Here is a 23,291-nt window from a genome sequence, read left to right as displayed (position 1 = left end):
CCTCCCAGGCCCCTTTCCAACAGTGTTTATATACTTTCTCTTCTCCCACTCATCAGCGGACATTCCATTCTAAGCCCTTCAAAGGGACAAGGTTTCTATGATTCTGTTTTTCTTCTTTGTGGGAAGGATTCCTCCCCGACAGGAGCTTAGCAGCAGCTAAGAGACGTGACCCCAAGGCCACATTCAAATTAGAACTCAGTAAAACCCCAGGGTTTGTTGCTTCCTGGCTCTAAAGGAAACTCAGAATGACAACGGTGGCTGGATATTCTACCGTAGGTATGGAGAGTTTACAGGGGGGCCTCACGGGACGGGAATCTGGGAAGAGTGGGTGTCAAGTGGCTCTGACAACTGGGTCCCTTTAGGGTTGCCCTCAGGATCAGGATGAAAAGGTGGAAGCAGGGTAGCAGCAGCAGTTGGGCTTAACACAGAGCACTCCCCAGACAGCCACTAATTGGCTTACTCCTTTCAGACATCTCTTAAGCAGCAGATTTCCGTTTCTGTTCTGTTGCCTCTGAGGGGATTTCCCAAATTAACCTCCTCTAAGCTTTCTTGAGGGGCTGTTTTTGAGGGCTGGTGGGGAATTTCCCTCTTCTGACCAAACTGTTGCTGGGAGAGATTTATTGCTGATCTTCGTCTGGGGATTTTCTCACAGGCCTTTGCTACTTCCTGTTTCCCAGGAGTTTCTGCTCTCTGGGAACTGAAGAGCCATCGGGAGAAGGGGACAAACAGGCTTTAGGAAAAAGGAAAGCGGGCATGTTTGATACAATGTTACTCTTCTCTCCTCTTCCGGTTCTTTGCCATAGTGATACTGGATTTGAAGATCAGGCCCAGGGACCTTACTGAGGGTTCAACTGGATTACACTAAACATTCCACAGGAACTTGGGTTGGGCAGTGAAATCACAAATCACATGAATGACTGGTTTATTAGAGTAGCTTTCCTTTGTTGGGGATGGATGGAAACTCTTGTTAAAAGAAAGCATTAAAGAATCATCAGTCCTTTTACTTAATGGTAATACTCTACCACTTCTTGAGTGCTTTCTGCGTGTCATGCATGGTGCTGGGTGTTGCATACATTTCTCATTTGATCCTGGCAACAACCCAGAGAAGTAGGCTTTATTAAGGCCCATTTAACAGATGAGCAAACCAAGGCTCTGAGATGTTAGGTAATTTAGCCACATTTTCCTGGCTGGTATTAGGAGAGCTCGAATTTTGTGGAACCCCAAAGCCTATATTCATTCAGCTATAAATGTGTCAACTTGAGATTTGTTTCATAGATCTTTGAGGTGCTATTACCAGCAGAGTAGTAGAAAGGATCCTGTATAGAAGCAGCCCCCCAAAACCAGGAGTGAAAATATTTTACGGGCAGTACCGACAGTTGTTAGCTTAGCTCTGTATACCTGCCAGGCCCTTTTGCTGTATATTCACCATCTTCACATCACCTGGAAAGTGATGCTGCTGACCTGGGAGTAGGAATCAATATATAAAAGAAGCTCCAATTGAACCAATTAATTAGTTGTTTCTCTTAGAGAACCCTCTACCTAACCGCTGCTTTTCACCTTGCTATTTTCTGTCCTAGCTTTGTACATTTTATCAAGGTCCTTAGAAATAATTCCCCTGAGGACAGGTCCCAGAATATCTCTGACCCTGCTCTGGCCCAGGGAAAATAACATTCTTGATTGCTCCGAAGCTAGATTACTGTCTCTGTGTGCACGGGTATGTGTGTGTTTTCTTTTATGAGTTTCTCAGTGGGATAGATTATTAGCCACAGTTGACATTTGCGAAGTTCTCCATATACTTTCAGTTCCACCAGAGGAGTTATGAGTGAGGGTGAGGGTTTGGAGGGCAGTACCAGGACTGATATGGCAGATCCTGGAAGGTCCCAAGGGTCGGCTTGGACACCCCTTTCCCACTGCACACTTTGCTGCAGCATCTCCTCTCCAGGGTCTGCCTAGGAGGGCTCCTGACCATATCCTCTTCATCCAAATAGTGAACTCTGATAGCTACCAACTGTTGAGAATTTACTAGTTGCCAAGTGATTTACCTGCCTTAACGGACCTGACCTTCACCCATGAAGGTAGACAGAATGATTCTCATTTATTTTACCAGTGAGGAAACCAAGGCCCCGGCAGGTTAATGATTGACCCAAAGCCACCTAGTAAGTAATCTGAGAGACTGGGACTCAGATACTGGTCTGTCTGATTCCTAGTTATGGCTTTGTTGTGGGAGAGGAGAGTAAACCTTATTTATGTGTTTATTTTTTATTTATATTGAGATATTATATTCGTTTCAGGTGTACAACATAATTCAATATTTTTATATATTATGAAATGATCACCAAAATAAGTCCAGTTACCATCTCTTACCATGCAAAGTTGTTACAATATTATTGACTATATTCCCTATGTGTACATTACATCCTTGTGACTTATTTATTAAATAGATGAGTTTGTACCTCTTAATCCCCTTCACCTATTTTGTCCATTCCTCCACTCTCCTCCCCTCTGGCAACCACCAGTTTGTTCTCTGTACCTATAAGTCTGTTTCTGTTTTAATTTGCTTGTTTGTTTTGTTTTTTAGATTTCATATGTGTATATATATATCTCACATCGTTTTTTATCTGTCCATCTATTGATGGACACGTACATTGCTTCCATATCTTGGCTACTGTAAACAGTGCTTCAGTGAACATAAGGGCATGAGTTCTTTTTGAATTAATTTTCTTCAGATAAATACCCAGAAGTGAAATTGCTGGATGTTATGTAGTTCTATTTTTAGGTTTTTAAGGAACCTCCATACTGTTTTGCATAGTGGCTGCACCAGTCTACATTTTCACCAAAAAACGCACGAGGGCTCCCGTTTTACCACAACCTCACCAACACTTACTGCTTCCTGTCTTTTTGATAACAGCCATCCTGACAGGTGTGAGGTGGTATCTCGCTGTGGTTTTGATTTGCATTTCCCTGATGATCAGCGATGTTGAGCACTTTTTCATGTTCTTGTTGGCCATCTGTCTTATTTGGAAAAACGTCTATTCAGATCTTCTGCCTAATTTTTAGTCATGTTGTTGGTTTTTTGATATTAATTTCTTCACTTATGGTTTGATGGATTCCTTTATTGTTATGTTTGGATTCCCTTCTTTTTGTGTGTGTGTATCCACTGTAGGTTTTTTGTTTGTGATTACCATGAGGTTCATACATATCAACCCGTATCTATAGCTGTCTATTTTAAGCTGATAGTCACTCAAGTTTGAAGGCGTTCTAAAAGCACTACGTTTTTATTCCCGTTTCCATGTTTTATGTTTTTGATGTCATATTTTACATCTTTTTATTTTGTGTGTCCCTTAACTACCTATGTAGCTATAGTTGATTGTACTATTTTTGTCTTTTAACTGTCACACTAGCTTTTTAGTGGCTGATCCACTGCCTTTACTATTTATTTGCCTTTATGAGTGAGATTTTCCTTCATATGTTTTCTTATTTCTAGTTGTGGTCTTTTCTGCTTAAAGAAGACCCTTTAACATTTCTTGTAAGGCTGTCTAGGTGTGATGAACCCCTTTAGTTTTTACTTATCTGGGAAACTCTATCTTTCCTTCAATTCTGAATCATAACCTTGCCAAACAGAGTATTCTAGGTTGTAAGTTTCTTCCTTTTAGCACTTTAGATATATCCGGCCTCTCCCTTCTGGCCTGTAAAGTTTCTGCTGAAAAGTCAGCTGACAATCTTATGGGGTTTCCCTTATATGTGATTAGTTGCTTTTTTTCTTGCTGCCTTTAAGACTCTCTTTTTATCTTTACCTTTTCCATTTTCATTTTAATGTCTTGGTGTGCATCTCTTTCAGTTCATCTTGTTTGGAGCTCTCTGTACTTCCTGTACTTGGATGTCTGTTTCCTTCCCCAGTTTAGGGAAGTTTTCAGCCATGATTTCTTCAAGTAAGTCTTCTATCCCATTCTCTCTTTCTTCTCCTTCTGGGATCCCTATAATGCAAATGTTATGATGCTTAATGTTGTCCCAGAGGTTCCTTAAATGCTCCTCAATTTAAAAAATTCTTTTTTCTTTTTGCTGTTCTGGTTGGGTGATTTCCATTATTCTATCTTCCAGATCACTTATTCGTTCTTCTGTATTATCTAATCTGCTGTAGGTTCCCTCTAGCATATTTTTTATTTCAGTTATTTTACTATTCAGCTCTGATTTGTTGTTTCTTATATTTTCTAAGTCTTTGTTGAAGTTCTCCCTAAGTTCCTCCATTCTTCTCCTGAACTCGGTGAGCATCTTTATGATTGTTTCTTTGAAAGCTTTATCAGGTAAATTACTTATCTTCATTTCATTAGGGTTTTTCTTCTAGGGTTTTATTTTGTTCTTTCATTTGGAACATATTTCTCTGTCTCCTCATTTTGTTTTATGTATATCTATATCTATCTACCTACCTACTTACATTCTTTTTCAGATTCTTTTCCATTATAGGTTATTACAAGATATTGAATATAGTTCTCCATACTATACAGTAGGTCCTTGTTGTTTATTTTACATATAGTAGTGTGTATCTGTTAATCCCAAACTCCTAATTTATCCCTCCTCCACTTTTCCCATTGGTAAACGTAAGTTTATTTCTATGTCTGTTAGTCTGTTTTGTAAATTAGTTCATTTGTATCATTATTTTTAGATTCCACATATAAGTGATATCATATATTTGTCTTTCTCTGTCTGACTTACTTCACCTAATATGATAATCTCTAGGTCCATCCATGTTGCTGCAAATAGAATTATTTCATTCTTTTTTTCATGGCTGAGTAGTATTCTATTGTGTGTGTGTGTATATATATATATATATATATATATATATATATATATACCCCATCTTCTTTATCCATTCATCTATCGATGGACATTTAAGTTGCTTCCATATCTTGGCTATTGTAAATAGTGTCACTCTGAACATTGGAGTGCATGTATCTTTTCGAATTAGAGTTTTCATCTTTTCCAGACATATGCCTAGGAGTGGGATTGCTGGATCTTACGCATCAAGGGTCTTTTATAGCAGAAATTATTTTATAATCTCTGAAATGACCTTATACCAGGAGTAATATTAATAGTTTGTTAAATAACTCCATAGTAAATAACCATGTTTAGGACACGTTTGCCTGCTTGAAAGAAAACAGGGCATTAATTTGGAAATTATTAATTTTTCATATTAATACATGAATAAACATTTCAGAAAAATGAGGGCCATAGTTCCATTTCTTTGTACTCTTTTAAGCAAAATTTTTTAACCAGTTATCTATATTTGCTGCCTCTAATGTCTCTCTTCTTATCACCTCTTAAAACTTGCTCCAAACATGTGTCTCCCATGAATGCTTCATTGAAACTGCTCTTTTCAGAGATGCCAATGACTGTACTTTTATAGGTCCATCTGTCATTTCTCAGGCCTCAGCGTAGGTGTGTGTCAGTAGCATTTGACATAGCTGGTTTCTCCCTCTACTCTGGAACAGTTTCTTCACTTTGCTTCCAGGACGCACCCTCTCTTGGGTTTCCTCCTCCTCACTGGGCATTCCTTCTCAGTCTCCTTTGCTGGTCCCTCCTCTCCTCCCTGACCTTATAATCCTGGAGAGCTGCAGGGTCTTCTTCTTAGGCCTCTTCTCTTCCTTACTCCCTCCCTTGGTGATCTCACCCAGTTTCATGGCCTTAAATATCATCTACATGCTGCCAAAAGTGTATCTCCAGCCCAGACTCCTCTTCTGAACTCCAGGCCTTTATGCAACTGCCGACTTGACATCTCAGACTTAACAAGTCCAGACTCAAACTCCCATTCTTCCTTTTAAAGCCTGCCCCATCCACAGTCTACACCTCCCCAGTGGATGGCGACTCTATCCTTAATTAGTTCTGAACAAAAACCTTACAGTCATCCCTGACTCTTCTTTTGTCTTTTTTCTCACATCCAAGTCTTGCTGGCTCCTCCTTCAAAATATATATGGAATCCAACCACTTTTCACCACCTCCACCTCTCCTAGCCTGGTCTGAGCCACTGTCATCTCTCTCTTGGATAACTGCCATCACTTCTTAACAAGTTGCCCTGCTTCTAACCCTTGCCCCTTGCTTCTACTACAGGCTAGTCTCAAGAATTCAGTCAGAGAGATACTTCAAAAATAAAGTCAGATCATGCTACTCTTCTGCTCAGAAACCTCGCAATGGTGTCCTATTTCACTCAGAGTAAAACAAGTCCCCTCAAAGGCTTATGCAACCCAGATGACCTGCTTCCTCATCACCTTTCTGGCCTCAACTGCTGCTAACTTCACCTTCACTCATTCCCCTCCAGCCATGCTGGTCTTCTTGTTGTTCCTCAAACACCTCAGACCTTTGGCCTGGAAAGCTTTACCCAGATGGCCACATGGCCCGCCCCCTCACCTTCTTCACATGTTCCCTAGGTTTTCACCTTCTCAATGGGGCCACCCTGCCACCTATTTCAACTGAACTTTCCTTCCCTCTTCACATCTAGCACTCTTGAACTCTTACCCTGGTTTACTATTTCCATTTTCCATAACATTTATGCCTTCTAATGTCTATTGAAATCACTTACTGTATTTATGGTTTATTTTCTGCTTCCCACCTATAATGTAGTCTCCATTAGGACAGGGATCTGTTTATTTTGTTCACTGATGTATTCTAAGCACCAGATCAGTGTTAGCTGCCTGGTAGGACATCAGTAAATATTTTTAAATGAATGAAAATTCAAATCTTCAGAGACAGAAATTACAGGTATGAGAAAAGTCTGTAAAGACCCTATCCATGTTGGTTCAGTGATTTTAAAAGGGATTTTTGTCTCTTACTTCTTAATGACAGAACTGAGCATATAACTTCACAAACTCACAAATTAAAAGCACCCACAACAGTCTGTTCACTTCAACTGTTGCTTTTGAAGAACTTGATAAAATATCTTGTCTTTCTATCCCTTCTTTTTTGGTAAGCCTCCTTTTAAATACTCAAATAACCTGGGTGTTACTGCTGGGAAGACATCAGAAAGCATTTAGGTGAAGGATAGAATTTATCAGGGCTCATGGTCAAAACAGCTCCTCAATATTTATTCTATATTGTCTTTGAACGATAATATTCATAGTTCCCATCTGGACAGGCCTCATAGTGTTCATGGTACTGTGAAGGGCCTTAAAATTCATGTGATCTGTTTTCTCAGATGAAAGTGGGAAGGATTCTGACAGCAAGTTGGTTTGTGGGTAAAAGCAATGACACCATTGGTCGAGGTCTGATGGCCACCATAGCTGTTACATGTTTATATTAATACTTCCCTTTTTGAGACATTTCAAGAAGTACTTTTCTCAGTAGTATGAGGCAGACTACATGTACTAATGACAAAATTTCTGAGGTTGCTCTTGAGTGTTTCCTGGTAAACCTAACCACGACATGGTGGGTACTTCATAAATGACAACATGGTGGGTACAGAGGTTAAAATAGGGTCATTCATCTCACAGTCTTTCTCAATGGAAGGCCCAAAATAATATATGCTATTTTATTCTCTAGTTTTCACCCATGCTCTTTTCCCCACTCCAGGGAAGGTTTAAGTGGATTTGCTATAACTGTGCTATGCATATGATAGACAGAATCTGTTACTATGATTAAATAATTGATTTATATTTTAAAAAAGCAATTGTCTGTTATTTATAATGGCAGTCCTATTACTTAAAGTAACTTTGTTTGGATAGATCAAAATTCATCACTCAATTTTTAACACTAGGGCTTGAAATTACTGTTTTTTTTTAAACAAAAGCATTAGAAGAATATACGACAGTTATAGGAATATGATAACATTATAGGAAGTTTGGACAATTAAAAAAACTACCTGTAATTCCATCTAACCATTATGATCATTTGTGAGCCAATAAACTAATCAGTCTGATGTTGGTTGTACTTAAGTTTTAAATCCTCTGCAAACCCACTTATTAATTCATTCTTTTGGCAATAATTTTTCAAGCATCTGTCTGTACCAGGCCCTGTGCTACACTATGGGTATTTTGTTGGTTCACAGGGAGAGGCCAAAGTCTCAACACTTTGCAAACATCAGCCATTCTGTGACTTCCTCTTTTGCCCAGAGATCTAGAAGCAGCACAGGGGGGATGCCAGTCCAATGGTGACATGGTCACTCTTCTGCTTTGCTTGAAGATAAGGGCACTAATTCCTTTGCTTCTCCACCCTTCATCTGCAGATTACCTGGGCCTAGACTGGCCTTAAATCTCTGAGACAGACTGAACCCTAATAAATGGGTTGCTGATCCTAAAATAAAATTGCGAATCAGGTTTGGTGTTTGATGTAAAAGCCTGAGAGACACAGGTTTGTTGCTAATTTAGATTACAAATGTCATCAAAAATAGAAACCAAAAAGGTTAGGTAATTTCTAAATTAAACACTCTTTCTTAGAATAATTACCATGTTACAGCATCTGTGTACTTTGGTAGAATCTGAATAACACTTTATTGTTCAGAATAATGTTCTATTCTTGTTACCAAATAATACTTGAGTACATGCTCTTGTACTCCCTGACTGCAGGAAGGGTGTTGCCCTGAATGCTGGTACACCCTCTGCAGTGAAGCTTGGTTTTGATGGAACTTTTCAGGTACTAAAAGAATCCCTTTTTCTATTCCCCATTCATTCACAAGCAAGAGACATAGGCTTTGTTCATTTGTTTTCTAAATCTAAGTGAACTGAGTCAGGCTTGTACAGTCACCACTAAGGACAGACCATGGCAGCATGGAAAATATGATTTGAATCTCCTTTCCATGGAAACTGGCTATGAAAAGGGTAGGTCCATCAATCATAATTTGAAAGGCAAGTTACAAATCTTCTGATGAAGCCGTCTCAAGCTGTCATCACAGCAAGTAGAACTGAGAACCCGTTTTTCAGCTGAGGAAATACACCTGGTCATTTTGGATATTTCCATCTTGATAGCTTAGCCAGTGGGAGAAGCTTCCTGGGCTTAAATAATAGCGTTTCAGCATTTCATGTTTCTAAGTTTGAGTCTGAATTTAAGGAATGCTAATCTGTAACAACAGTTACAGAATTCCACAGAATTTTGTCTAAAATGACATGAACTGGTTGTCATAGTCTGGGAGATAGTTCTTCACTAGGACACAGCTTTGCCTTTAGTCAAAGGTCATACATGCAACGCAAACAATGGCTGTGTTTTGTATATTTTTCTGTTACTTTAATGCATTTAAATTTCAATTATGGGTGTACAAGACACGAGTTGTATTATTAAACTCTCCTTTATGCTTCTTAATGAGGACTATTTTTTTTTCTTCGAGTTGAAAACAAACCTTTTTAGCTTAAAAGCCTGTGTATTCTAAAAATGAATAATCACTATACAGAGACCATGATCACTATGCTATTTGTCCCTTAATATGTGCTCTCCTCTCTTCCACAGTAATAGAACCCCTGATTCTTTAGCTGAGCATGTAGCTGTTCAGAGGGAAAAAAAGGCTATTTCCCAGTTTCCTTTGCAAAGGACTGAGTGGAAGTTTTATATGGCGACTTCTGGAACTTTCCTTAAGTGACAGTTGGTATGTACCTCTTGCCCCTTCTTTGTCCCGTCCTCCATCCTGCTGCTACAATTGTGGACACGCTAGCAGGAGCTCTCACTGACATCTTGGCTCATGAAGACAAGGGCAACACGGCAGATGAGTGGGCAGAAATGTCATACCAGCTTGCCTACCTTTGCAGCTTTATATGAAACAAAGATAAACTATCCTGTTTAAATGACTGCTCTTTTGGGTCTATGTTTTTCAAAATGAAAACTAATCCTCATGTACACAATCACCTATAATGGAAAATAATGTACTGTTTAATCTCACATGAAGAAATAAACATACTGTAGCAGACACCTATTGGCTCATCTGCCTGACACCATTTTCCAGAACTGACCCTCTCTCTGCCACCATCTACTTAGTTATAGTGAGAGTTTCCAAGCTCTAGAACATGACCTCACCTTTTTTTTTTTTTTTTTTTTTTTGTGGTACGCGGCCTCTCACTGTTGTAGCCTCTCCCTTTGCAGAGCACAGGCTCTGGACGCGCAGGCTCAGTGGCCATGGCTCACGGGCCCAGCCGCTCTGCGGCATGTGGGATCTTCCCGGACCGGGGCACGAACCCGCGTCCCCTGCATCGGCAGGCGGACTCTCAATCACTGCGCCACCAGGGAAGCCCCATGACCTCACCTTTGACTGAAGGATAAGCCCCTGACCCAGCCTGGGCCAATCAAAAGCTTTCCCCAGGAACTTGAAAATAAAAAGGAAAAAAAGAGATTAGTCTCTTTGGAGTATAAGACTATAGTAGTAAACACATGAGCTACTGGCAGCTTTGTTTTCCAGCAGGTGTTGGGAGAAGTAGAAGAAAACAGGCTACAGTGGGAAAGAACAATGAATCAGAGTCAAAGAGAGAAGCAGAGGGACTTCCCTGGTGGCTCAGTGGTTAAGAATCCACCTGCCAGTGCAGGGGACATGGGTTCGAGCCCTGGTCCAGGAAGATCCCACATGCCTCGGAGCAACCAAGCCCCGTGCACCACAACTACTGAGCCTGTGCTTTAGAGCCTCCGAGCCACAACTACTGAGCCCACGTGCCTCAACTACTGAGCCTGCACGCCTAGAGCCTGTGCTCCGCAACAAGAGAAGCCACTGCAATGAGAAGCCGGCGCACCACAACAAAGAGTAGCCCCCGCTCGCCGCAAGTAGAGAAAGCCCCGTGTGCAGCAACGAACACCCAATGCAGCCAAAAAATTAATTAAAAGAGAGAGAAGCAGAGATTTAGGGATGGAGGCAGAGAAGATTCCTAGGTTCCCCAAAGTCCTCTCAGGCCTGGTTGTCTCAGCACTGCTACTTGCTTACTTAATATCCACTCTCCACTTTCTCCTTTCTAAGCAATGCTGATGTTCTGAAGCCCCCTCTCCCCCCATCCTTAGAGGGGGTTATAGATCGGCTGAAAAAAATATGTGCCTGACAATCCCCTGGCAACTCTATTGATCCAGTGATGGGCATGCCTCTTATATTGGCCCAATCTGATTGAAAAGTTATATTCCATTTCTAGGGGGGCAATTTACTCTGTTTCCTGCTGGAGATGAACAAGGAAGCACATAGTCCTGATTGCCATTGTCAGCTCTCTTGCCTCTATGAAGGCGACCATCCTGGGATGAGGGCAACACGAAGATGGCAGCAAGAAGAATTCTAAAAATTGTGAGCCTTTGATAGCATTTTTAAAATTATTTATTTATTTATTTATTATTTGGGGCTGTGTCTGGTCTTAGTTGCTGGCACATGGGATCTTTCGTTGCGGCATGGGCTCTTTGTTGCGGCACGTGGGCTTCTCTCTAGTTGTGGTGCACAGGTTTTCTCTCTCTAGCTGTGGCACGCGGGCTCCAGGGTGCATAGGCTCTGCGGTTTGTGGCACTCGGGCTCTAGTTGAGGCGCCGGAGCTCTGTAGTTGTGGCGCATGGGTTTAGTTGCCCTGTGGCATGTGGGATCTTAGTTCCCCAACCAGGGATCAAACCCACCTCCCCTGCATTGGAAGGCGGATTCTTTACCACTGGACCACCGGGGAAGCCCCTGATGGCATTTTTGAGCCCACCCTGGACTGAATCAAATATATTTAGATAATAAATGACCTATTATAGAAGTCAGGGGTCATCAAAGGTTTTCTTAAAGGGCCAAACAGTAAAAAGTTTAAGATTTGCAGGCTATAAAGTCTTTGTCCTGACGAATCTACTCTGCCATTGTAGCTCTAAATGAGCCTTAGGAAATACATATATGAATGGCTCTGAATGTGTTCCAGTAAAACACCTGGTGACCAACCTGCAGGCCGTCATTTGCCAACCCCTGTTATAAGCCAGTTTGAGTCAGTTTTCTGTTACTTGTTGCCCAAACTACCATATATGATACACAGGTCCTAGTTCATTTCTGAGGGCCAGCTACATCTTGCCCTTGGAGTCTATGAGAATCTCCAGTGTCCAGAGCAGATGGCCAAAATATTTAACAAAGGGTACAGCATAAACACCAACCAACCACAAACATGTACAACGGTCATCTTGGGGTGAACTGGCTAAATATTTCTTTGCTATTATTTCTCTATGAAGTCCTCTTTGTTACTGAAACCAGCCAGGGTTTATTTCTGTTATTTATAAACAAAAGCATCTTCACCGTTCTTTTTAGATTTTCATTTTGGGTACTCCTTTAATGATTTTACTCTTTTTTTTTTTTTGGTTAAAATGCTGATCAGTTTTATATTATTTCTTCTTTTTGAATCTTCCTTTCTTAAGTTCAGTATTCCAGTGACAAGATTGTAATACAGATTCTTTTAAAAACTGGCAGATGACAACGTTCCCTGATAATGAGCTCTTTTTTGAATTCCTGCAGGCCTTATGATCAATAACACACAGTCTAGCCCTTGACACAGGGGGTGTGACTATAAAGTATCAAAAAAGATTTTAGCACACATAACCACTGCTCAGACACCCAATGTAGTTTGTTAAACGCAGTTGCAACTATAAGTTATATTCCAGCAATGCCGCCATTTCTCAAAGCATCTTTGGAATTCATCCAATCTCCCCACTTTATTTTAATATCTGATGTTGATGGAGATCTATCGCACTGTCATCAGGTCTGGCTTTGAATGAATTCCTGCCATTTGCAAAAAAGTAGATCCATCTTAAATATTTGCAATCATAGAGTATTTTCTTTTTCCCTTTCCTCTCTCACATAATTATTAGGCACCAAGCTATGCCGAATATGCACCTTTAACTCTTCTAGGTGCTCGTGAGATAAAGTCCCTATTATCAGTGTGTTCATAGTTTAAAAGGAGAGAAAATAAATAAATTACTATGTAACCCAAATTTGTCCAGGCTTCACCAGTCCATGAGTACAAATATGGTCCTAAGTCAAATAACCCGAATTTCACAAGCTTTGCCCCACTTACATATGTGGGAACATAGCCTCCTGCCAGGCTTTTGACATGGGTTCCCACACTAACCACTTATGTGTTTCCATTTCAGGTCTCCTCTCTGCTGCTTTCAAGCCTCAAAGATGTCAGGTGCCTGGGTTTTTTTGTTTTTGTTTTTGACTTTCAAAACTTTTCTTTAATGGTGAAGGAAAATGATACTATGTTACACTAGTTTAAAGCTTTTAACTTCGTTTTCAAAAAAATTCTAGAAAACCACCTAACAGGGGGTAAATCTCTGTAGTAGGTAGCCTGACTGGCAGCCAGCGTCTGTAAAACAGTTCAGAGTAGAGAATTCTTATTGTTTTCCAGACTGCCCTGCTTCAAAAAGGAAGAGGCAAGTTTAACCCAGTAAGCAAATGCAGAGCTAAAAGACAGGAGGAAAATGGGCCAAGAGAATGGCTGAGACATATTTTCTTTTCAATCGCAGACAGTTGCCCTCCTTTCTGGGGACAGATTTTAAAAGAACATAAATTTCTGCAGATGGTGCTTCCTGGTCATCACAGCAGCACTGAGCTCCAGGAAGGCAGGGGCTTTGTCCATTTTCTTCAGTATTGTATTCTTCGGGTCCACAACAGTGCCAGACACTTACTAGCAGCTCAAGACATACATGAACATAAAATGAATGAATGAAGCCGAAAAAGAGTTAGTCCTTCATTCCACATTTCACTGCTACCCGCTGTCTTCCACACAGAAATGGGAAGAATGCCCTGCCCTTCACTGGGTGCTACGTTTTGTTTTCTGGGTCCTAATGCCCTTTCTCTTTCTAAGTCCTTGGTGATCACAGCCTTTTTCAAATTCTCTCTCAGCTCCTTTCTCTAAGAACTCAGGCCTGGTCCTTGGGTCATTGGTGGGAAAGACATACTTGAACCCCAACTATGGCCCAGGCTCAAACTTACTTTCCTGACTTAAAGATAATATGGAGCGATAAGTATTACACTAGATGCACATACAGGGACATAGTAAACAAGATGAGAAATTGAAGACAGTAGGAAATCATAGGGAGGGGGACAGATGGTGTAGAAAAGATGATGGATAAAACTGCCTGCTTCAGTTTTGCCTTTTACTTGCCCTGAAAATTTTGTCTTCATAACCTGATTGTCAACGTCCTCCTCCTTGTTTTATAATTTCCTCTTTCCAAGTATGCAATAGGTGCTAGTTAAATATTTGTTGACTGGTTGACAAAGAGAATTAAGACCTTAGTGGAGTTTCATTGCTTTTCCCCTAATATTTGCTTTTCCATATTGATTTCTCTGTGGTCACACTGGTCTATGAGACACTGGATAATGAGAACTCAATGAACGCTCATTTGTTCAAATCAAAATCCACTTAAGGACTACATACAATGGGTCAAGGCTTGTGCTAGATGAAAAGCCCCAAAGATTAGTAAGATCTAATAAGATGCTCTAAAGAAGCATACAATGTAGCAGTAGAGATAAAGCAGGTCAAATAACTCTAATGTAAGGTAGAAGGAGTTCCATGGTGTACTAGAAGATCACATAACTTGCTATGGGAATACAAAGGAAGCAAAGAGATCTCTAATTTGTAAGCTCTGAGAAGGGTACACAGAGGAACTCTATGAGGAATAAGTAGGCTTTTAACCAGTGGAGATGGGTGGGGGGAAGCATATGGGTAGCGGGAACTCCATGAATATATGGAGGTGAAATTCAATCTACAAAGGAATGTACATCATAGATGTTTCCAGTATTCTCTCCCATTCTTTAGCAGTTGTGTATCAGTCTCTTAAAACAGAACCAGTAGAACAGTGGTATGGCACGTTTTTTGGTTGTTTTTTTTCAAGTTTGCACTGAAGGAGAGGGTTTCATGAACAATGCTGCTGGCAGTATTTTAAAAGAAAGACTAAAGCACCACGCTGCATGTGAATTGCTCCGTCCAACTGTGCATGCAAAGCAGATGGTTGTTAAACATTTGTTCCATCCCTGGTATTGTCTGCCTTATAAATGCTAAAGAGTAGGTGAAACGGAGAATTCTATCATGTTAAAGGAATTTTTGCCTATAATTTGTTTATAACACACTCCTGACTAACGGGCAAGCTCCCTGCTCCCTGGGGCTATGCTCCAAGTGCACACACATTCCAGAAAGATTAGCCTTTCCCTTGTTGCTGCTAAGAGCCCTAAAAGCCATGGAAATCAATACATACAATGATTTATCACTGACAGATTAAAATTTTCCATTGATTTCTTCTGGAATGGAAATTTGTGTCCCCCAAGGAGCTTTATTCTTTTAATAGACAACTAGGCACTCAGTTGTAATTTTAAGTTTTGAAATGCTTTGGCAACAGTTTTTATGAAACACACAGACGAAAAATGGCAAGGGGCCCTGGATAGTTTCAAAGTCTGGCTGAGATGTACAGAAGTGAATAGCGCTTGCTTGCCTGGGCCCACTGTGAGCCTTGGTCCCCTGAAGCAGATGCTCCGTCCCTTGCCATTGCCATGTATCTAACGACTGCTGTCAATTTGCAAGCACCAGCAGTCTGGTGGGCTCCTTGTCTTTCTTTCCTTTCTGAAAACAACTGTCTACTCAAAATGTACTCTGAGGCTATACATCTCAAGAGACCAGCAGGCAGTTAGTATTTGGAGGATCCATCATTCAAGCAGGCTTTATACTCGTGCGTTTCAAAGTTGAATGTGTGCATGAGTCTCCTGGGGACCCCATTAAAGCTCAGATTCTGATTCTGGGGTGAGACCTGAGATTCTACAGTTCTAGCATGCTCCCAGGGTTACCTGGAGTGGGATTTTAAACTCATCCCTCTCCAAGGTAGGAAGGACATGTGGTGTGTGACAAGGACAGTGTGCTGAGCACTCAAAGGCCACGTGATAACATGTCACCCTGACCAAATGTCCCACAAACATCAGGAACAGAACCCAGAGGGAGAGTCTGAGCTCTTCACTGGGAAAGCCTGACCTTATTTGTTTCTCTGAAGCAATATGGCGATGGGATAACAGAGGAAGAGAAAGAAAATAGATGGTTCATTTCCCTATTCCACATGTTTTAATCCCCTACTCCGTGCCAGGCATTTTCGGCACAGGGAATATAAATATAATAAGAAAATGGACAGAGGAGTAGACTATTTTGGAAAGGCAGACATTGAAAGCATTCCCCTCAACTCCTTTATTTTTTCAGGAAACTTCTGCTCCAAGACCCTGTAAGGAATCTAGCTGTTCAGCATCGCCCAGGAGAACAACATTATCTGTCGTTGTGCTTTGTGTTCAAAGATACTTCTGGCAATGATGTTACTATTCCTGTGTGTGAGTCTGGCAGAAAGCCCTAAGATGTGACCTAATTTCCAAATAGCGTGTCCTTCTGGTGAGCTGTTATTAGTAAAACCTGCTGTAGTTTATGACTCTACCCTATAGACACTGCGAAAATCGAAGGAAAAGGAGGTTTCCAACTGGATTCATTTGTGTGACTAGATGATCTTTATGGAATAACAGCTTATGCCCATTATATGAAGAGATGATGTAGAAACCAACACACCATCTTTTCTTTCTGAGAGAAGGGCTCTTAAAAGCCTGGAAGTGGAAGATCATTAGGTAATTTGTTGTTAGCTCAGGAAGGGCACATCCTGGTATATTTATAGTCATGCTGCCCAGGGGGAGACTGTTTATGTATGGACCTGTTTTATCATCCCTTCTCTCCTGAGTGGGTCTTGAAAGTTAAATTATAACATTGCATTATGCTTAAAAGGAAAGGATGCTTCATAGAAAAAGCATTTACTAAGTTCTGAAGGGACTGTTGTGCACTGATCAAATGACAGATGGTGTTCGGTTTTCACAATGTAGGAGTGCTAAAAGAATGTAGGGTCACAGTGAAGGCATGGAAAATCAGAGTAAAATATGGTGCAAGTTGTTCTCAGCCTGGCATAAGAAGAGGAGGTACCAGGAAAATGATCCTAACCACCAAGGGAGGAAAGGAAACTGAAATGAAAAATGACAGTACTTCAATTTTTGAAAAGCAGGTCTGCACCCTAATTTAGCTATGGGATTTTGGGCAGGTCACCAGTGTCTCTGGGCCTCGCTCTTTGAGTGCAGCAGATAAGAGGTTTTCGATGATCTTTAAGTCCCCTCCCAGCTCTGTAACTCTGAGTGCTTACTCTGTGTTAAATGCACCATAAAACAAACACCTTCAGAAGCACCATCATCTATCTCTGGGAGGGTTTTTTTTTTTTTTTTTAAATCTACATTTTGCAAAAGAAACTAAGGTTTGGAGAGTTTAAGAAACCAGGCCAAGCTTACACATCTAATTGGAGACAGAGCTGGGATTCAAACCCAGGCAACTTGACACCACAGCTAATGCTTTTAAGCTTTACAACATGTTGCCTTTATAAGAATTGTATGGGTAAAGAAGGAATATTTTGTCACTTTCTTAGAAAATCAATTGGTGAGGTAGGGAGGTCCCTTACAATATTTGTTACATACCTGTTTTATAATTCTTGACATATTGGAGTTTGATCCTGATAAAGGAAGATGTTGTAACTGGTGTCATAATCTAATGTCCAGGAATTTAAGATGTGAGATGAGCAGCGCACACCTTCCTCAGTTCCTGCCTTCCTCAGCTCACTTAGCTGCAGGTATTGATAGCTTTACTTCTCAGGTTCTGGCCTGCCCAGCTGAGCCCAATTTGTCAGGCCAGGCTGCTTAAAAGTAACCACAGGAGCACTGACTAGTGGCATCTTAGGATTCGTGTTCCTATCTCCTGGACTCGAGATCCTGGGAGCTGGGAAGTTCTAGGCTGCAGACAGCAGCTTCCTCTCACTCTCTTCCAACAAAATTTCCCACACCCACATGACAGGGTTCCAGTAGAGTTTCCTAGTTTGCACGTCGACTTTCCTCCTGAGACTAGAATTCTGCACTAACCACCACCCTGCCTGGATGGGGCTAGGCTACCCTCCTCACCCCTTGGAGGAGGTGTGACAAAGGGCAGTGGTGGATGCCACCTTCATCATTTTTGCATATTTGCATCCCACTTGTATATATTCTTATTTACTTATATATACTCTTATTTACTTATATATATATTTTAAACAGACTCACTTTTAAAATTTAAATAGCTTAATCTTTTTGAGAGAGAAAACTTTGTCAAGGAGGTTTATAGTTTTAAGTTTTATATTTAGGTCTATGATTTATTTTGAGTTAATTTTTGAAATATGGTCAGAGGTATGGATTGAGGGATTTTATTTTTTGCATACAGACAACCAATTATTGCAGCACGATTTATTGAAAAGATTATCTTTTCACCAAATGATTGTCTTTGCATCTTTATTCCTCTCCTTGGGAGTTAGGCTGGGTTCTTTGTTCCTCTTGATTTCCAGCTTGGGAGCCAAAATTTGAGCTACCACCCACCTGGCTTCAACTGTTGCCCCTTCTAGGAGGTTCCTGCTGCCCATTCATTAGCCTGGACTCTATGTTTGCTATATCTTTGGACATTGTAATTTAGTCTCTTATTGACCTCTCTTTGGTTACTTCTGCTTAATAATATAACTCTCCCTTTTCTTAAGGGTTTACTAGGTACTCCAGCCCTAACTCTGCCAACCCTCCAAATTCTCTCTTTTTTTTTTTTAATATCAACTTGCCCTTGATGTCCCAAAAGTTACAACATACAAAGTGAATTTGAAATTTTTTAAGGGGTAGGAAAGGGTAAGAAAAGTTTTGAATTTTGTACAGAAGAAAGGGGTGGGTATTCATAAAGCAGTGTCATTAACTGCTGGCATGTCCCAACTGGGATTCACTATTAAAGGGCTCTTGTGCATAATGAGTTATTTCCCTCATGTGATTTCTGTTTTAGGGTAGGACCAAAGCATCTATGTTCTATCCCACATATATCCCACACACAAAGGTACACATACAGACATCAACGCACACACATACACAGATATCCGGAAATATTTTTGCACTTAACTGTGGCTCCCCTTCCAGTTAATTTACAGACATATTTTGTAGTTATACTATAGGGGAAATTTCTAAGTTATCGGATTTTAGAGACTATAAGGATTCATCTGGGTTAGGTGGGCTGTCAACTCTGATGAAATGGTGGTGATGGTTTTGGAGCACTGCATTGAAAAGGATTGCCAGGCTGAGTTTAGCTCAGTGGGGAAAAACAACTTTCATTGATTAGTCATGCCTGCCACGGTTCGGGGTGGTGGCATATTACTAACTCTGATCTAAGACTAGGCCACTCTGTTTTCCAGTGTAATAATCTCTTCTACACTATCTTTGAATGCTGGCTTCTGTCTATTACAGGAATATCTTCAGTAACTGTGAGCTTGCTATTTTTCAAGAATGCTTACTGCATTGTTGAACAGTTTACATGTTGAGTCCAAATTCTATCATTGCAACTTCCGATCATTTGTCCCAATTCTACTACTTGGACCTGTACAGACCAAATTAATACCCTATTCCCCATCATAGCTCTTCAAATATGAGAAGATAGCTATTATATGATCTCTTCTCCTAGATAAACACCATTTCTTTCAGTTATTTTTCAGATATTGTGGTTTCTGGGTCTCCACCATCCTGGATGTTGTTTAATTTTTCCTTGCTACCTTTCAAGTTTGCTAATCAGAAAGGGACAAAGAATTTTGTCCTACCTTCCAGGTAGGATCTGACCAACTGGAATTAATTGGGACTCTCTTATTGACTTACACTTCCTTATATTAATAAGCTTTAGTTTGCACCTGAAACATGTTACTTGGCTATTTCACACTGAGCTTACAGTCAATATAAAAAAAAATTATTTTTATATAAATTACTTCACTCAGTTCTTCTCTTTCCTGAGTTCATATTTGAATGTTTACCTTTTAAATTGTATCTTAATAATAACTGCCCTTTCTTGAGTACCGTGCTGCATGCTCTATTTGTGTTTTCTTTCATATCTAGAAGTAGATATTCATTCCAATTTAGCAGTTGTGAAAACTGAGACTCAGAGATGCCCAGTGTTACAGATCTAGTAAGTTGCAGAGCCTGCACTCAAATTCAGTTCTTTCTATCTCTAGAGTCTATTCTCTTTTGGCTGCCAAATGCTCAATTTGATAATTTTGAAACCTGAATCCATCACAGAAAAAAAAAAAAATAAAGGTGGGAGGAGATAAATAGGCTGTCCTTTTGTCAAGATGTTCTTTATTTTTGGCATTCTGATATACCAGTCAAGCACTTCATTTAAATACATAAATAAAAAGGAAATAAACTTTTCCTGACCAGTTCCTGGTGAACTCTTGTTGGTTCCTAGTGGTCATCTGTTTTAAAGTGTTCATGAGATGCCTGCTTAACTATCCAGTCTGGAACTTTGCTGGGGATTAATGGCAAGTTTATCAGTCTATAATTTCCAGAATCCATGATTACTGGGACATTTGTCTGTGTCCTTGGTCTGGTCCCTGTCCTACTTCCCATAAGATCTCACAGCTGCTCACAGTGATTCTACCCTTACATCTGCATATGTGTCCAGTTCTCTGGGATGGAAGTGGGGTTGGGGGTTGGGGGGTTGCCCTCCTTTAAAGTAGCTAAGTACTTTCACACCATATTCCCTTGTCTTTTTAAAATTTCTTCTCCATACTGTTATTTTTTCCACTTCCACTTTGTAGGTAAAAAGCAGAGCCTCTCTCTTAATGGAGGGATTAATGGAATAGATGCACTCAACAAAGTTTCCAGCAATTTCTGTTAAGTGAATTCTAAAGTGAACTCTTATGGCCCCAACAATAACAAAAGACAGTGAGTGCACTTTCCCGAAAGCCCAACTTGTATTACAAGTCAGTGAAATGCATTTGGGTACTATCTACTCTTTCAGATGATCTGTGCTGGGAAACTTCTCCGTCAGTAAAAATAATAGAGCCAAATATGAGTATTAATAGATAAGGAACCCAGCAGAACCCTGCAGGGCCCTCCCCAAGTACAAAACCGAGCAGTTGATGATTAAGACAACAGAGTCACAGACTTGGTGTCTGATGCACATTCCTGAGTCATTTTACAGATACTGTAACTGCCACGAGAGGACAAAAAAAGAAAAAAAAAAAAACTGCTGATAACTGCATGATGACCAGACTGAAGCCATGACATAAGCTGCTCCAACTTAAGCAGTACTGAACCTATGGCTAGCACAATTCCAAGAGCTGGCCTTCAGAGAATAGGATTAACATTATTGCTTATAGTAATCTATATCTTTATGGGCATCAAAATAATTGCAGCTTGCTCTGCCCATCTATGTAAGGAGGCAACTAAAATAGTCAGCAAAGAGATGCTACAGACCCATGTTGACATCTTCCACTCTGAGAATACGGCGCCCTATGTCTGCACGAAGAAGTTACAGAAGATGCATCTTTGGCCCTAAACCCACAGAAATGAAATGATGTTTGATAGTAGGGAATTGAAAGCAGCTCTTTTGCCCCTTTCCTGCTTGCCCATTTCTGTACCCCTCTAACCTTAAAAGAACCTAATTATAGGCATGAGATCACTAGGCAATTTAACCTAACTCCTGACCATGCTCTCCTGAATGCACACCATGCCTTGCCTAACCTATTGATTCTTTTCCCAGATTAAAAAGAAGTACGAATGAAGAATTAAGCAGTTTTAAAAAAAAATGACTAGGTTTCTACCCCAACAGTGCCCCTAAAACAATCCTGCGGGCAGATCACTCAGGCAAGATAACATCTGGAGAGAGAGTCAGCCAGTCTGCATTAAAGGGAGAAAGATGCTGCGTTTAATGAACGGAACCTCCTGCCTCGACGATTCACTGAGATTCTTCACCACCACCCCCATTTTTCCCTTTAAAAACTGTCATGGGGCTTCCCTGGTGGCGCAGTGGTTGAGAGTCCGCCTGCCGACGCAGGGGACGCCGGTCCGGGAAGATCCCACATGCCGTGGAGCGGCTGGGCCCGTGAGCCATGGCCGCTGAGCCTGCGCGTCCGGAGCCTGTGCTCCGCAACGGGAGAGGCCACAACAGTGAGAGGCCCACGTACCGCAAAACAACAACAACCACAAAAAACTGTCATGGTTGAGCAGAATCTTCGGAGTTGGTCTCTGGACACCATGCCACCATCTCCCCAGATTGCCAACTTTTCTGATTAAAGCACGTTTCCTTTCTATTGACACCTGCCTCTTGAATTAGTGGCTTATATTAAGAGCAGTGGGCAGCCGAACCTGGTTCCATTAACAGGTGTGGTTAATTCCCTGATTACGTCCCAACTAGATCTAAGAGTATATGTATGTTGAAAGTTTAAAGTTTCTAGCCTATGACATAGCCTGACACCCATATAACCGTCAAAAGATCAGTAGACCGTGCAAATTAACACACCTGCCAGGACCCTGTGTGAGAGGGGTCCGGTGTTAACACAGAGCTGTTTCCTGGATAAGAGTTAGGACGCAAGCACTTAATAAAAGCTTACTCTCGGTTGTTTTCATGCTTCCCAGTGCTACAAAGAGAGCTTGTCTGTGAAACACTAGTAATTGCACATTGTTGGTGTGGAGGGACATTGAAAAACGATAAACTACAAGGAGCAGCGAGCTCCCTTTATAAATCTTACCTCGCCTAGATTAGCAACCGTGGACTTCAGTTTCCATGTGCTCTCTCCTCTTTGTAGTCCTCAAAGGCAAGCCCTGACTAAGCCCAGCTCCCTCCTTCCTTCTGACTCCTTATCTGGAAGCCCCCACCGTCCTTCTAATCCCTTTAGAGGCTTTGAAATCCGGGTCTCTGAGCGCAGGCGGTCATGAATATTCATCTAGGGGCGTGGCCCCGCAGCGTGCTCGACTCCAAGCAGCTGGGATCTGCCGAATGGGCGCGCCAGCTGCGTGCCGGGGCAACAGTTCTCATTTTGTGTGGGGGGCTGACAAGATGTCCAGCCTCACGCCGGCTCGAGACCGCACATTGTGCGTGCGTGGGAGGGGCTTTGCCAAGACGAATGGACTTCTCTGAGGCAGGGCCTAGGAGCTGTCATTGGAGGGGCTCAAATCTCCCTGCCACCCACCTGCCAGGGCCTGTGAAATTCCATTGACAAAAATTCAGGCATTATCCTCTCCAGGAGTCTGTCACTTTTTAAGAAAACAAATATCCCTTGTGTGAATAACTGGAGGCTTTTATCCTTTGGTGGCACCTCCTCCTTTGCAATTCTCTCTGATGGAGACTCTTCTGCCTTCTCAGGACTAATCACAACTGTTCCTCACAGCAGTTTTGTTTTGGTTTTGTGTTTGTTTTTAAGATTATCAAGCCATCTTGTCTGTCTCCCCTCCTCTCCATCATCTTTATTTAGTAGTAGTATAGCAGTAGGGGTTAAAAAACAGACATCCTGAATTAAAATTCCAGTTTGAC

General features: G+C 41.1%; 1 protein-coding gene and 1 long non-coding RNA gene across 2 annotated transcripts in view; one reads left to right on the top strand and one right to left on the bottom strand.

Annotated features, from left to right (window-relative positions):
* PELI1 (pellino E3 ubiquitin protein ligase 1) overlaps positions 1-23,291 on the bottom strand; it is a 137,995-nt gene that overhangs the window by 107,759 nt on the left and 6,945 nt on the right. The gene's annotated exons all lie outside the window — the stretch shown is intronic.
* On the top strand, positions 198-22,317 carry LOC117307879 (uncharacterized). Its single transcript, XR_004521779.2, has 4 exons — positions 198-276; positions 9,424-9,559; positions 13,033-13,070; positions 21,522-22,317. It is a non-coding gene; the product is annotated as an uncharacterized lncRNA (long non-coding RNA).

The sequence above is a fragment of the Tursiops truncatus genome, chromosome 14, assembly GCF_011762595.2.
Source record: "Tursiops truncatus isolate mTurTru1 chromosome 14, mTurTru1.mat.Y, whole genome shotgun sequence".
Classification (NCBI taxonomy): domain Eukaryota; kingdom Metazoa; phylum Chordata; class Mammalia; order Artiodactyla; family Delphinidae; genus Tursiops; species Tursiops truncatus.
Note: the sequence above shows the minus strand (reverse complement) of the source record. Positions and strands in the feature narration are given on the sequence as shown.